General features: G+C 34.7%; 1 protein-coding gene and 1 long non-coding RNA gene across 6 annotated transcripts in view; one reads left to right on the top strand and one right to left on the bottom strand.

The window, feature by feature from the left end:
- Nucleotides 1-717, bottom strand: part of LOC106873450 (dystrophin) — a 562,674-nt gene that overhangs the window by 221,008 nt on the left and 340,949 nt on the right. The window lies entirely within an intron of this gene.
- The window catches only part of LOC128250700 (uncharacterized), a 97,052-nt gene that overhangs the window by 7,960 nt on the left and 88,375 nt on the right, over nucleotides 1-717 (top strand). The gene's annotated exons all lie outside the window — the stretch shown is intronic.

The following is a 717-nucleotide window of genomic DNA, read 5'->3' as shown; positions in this document are numbered from 1 at the left end:
ATATATATATATATATATATAATACAGTTGTATATTTAAGAAATGGCACAGATATGTATACATGCATATATGGGTGTAGGATGTCACAAACAGTGAGCAACATGAAATAGGAAAACAAATGAGTTGAATATGCAATATAAAGAATGACTCTTCATAAAATTTGGGATTTATGGAAGGTCAAACCTGGGAACAAAACCTGCACAGTGGAGATATACAAGGAAACCGAACCAAAACAAACATGGAGGGTTGTTAGACCAGAAAGAGGGTAAACTAGCAAATGTTGGAGAAATATTTTCTTTGAAAAGAGAAAAGATAGAAGAGAGATTGATAGGATATGTCCTGCCTCTTGGACAGCCTTGAAAGAAAAGGAAGATGATCATGATATATGTATGTATGTATGTATGTATATGTATGTATATATGTATATGTACATATATGTATACATATATTTATATATATATATATATATATATATTACAGAGGCATCAAGCTGTTAGATCAGGTTATGAAAGTTACAGAGAGGGTCATAGCCCAACTAATTAGGGAGCGAATCAATTTAGATGAGATGCAGTTTGGGTTCGTGCCAGGTAAAAGCACTACTGATGCCTTATTTCTAGTGAGACAGTTGCAAGAGAAATACCTAGCCAAGGATAAACCTCTGTACCTGGCTTTCGTTGACATGGAGAAAGCCTTTGACAGGGTCCCCCGATCCCTTAT

The sequence above is a fragment of the Octopus bimaculoides genome, chromosome 2 (genome assembly GCF_001194135.2).
Source record: "Octopus bimaculoides isolate UCB-OBI-ISO-001 chromosome 2, ASM119413v2, whole genome shotgun sequence".
NCBI classification, from domain to species: domain Eukaryota; kingdom Metazoa; phylum Mollusca; class Cephalopoda; order Octopoda; family Octopodidae; genus Octopus; species Octopus bimaculoides.
This window is presented reverse-complemented; position numbering and strand designations above follow the sequence as displayed.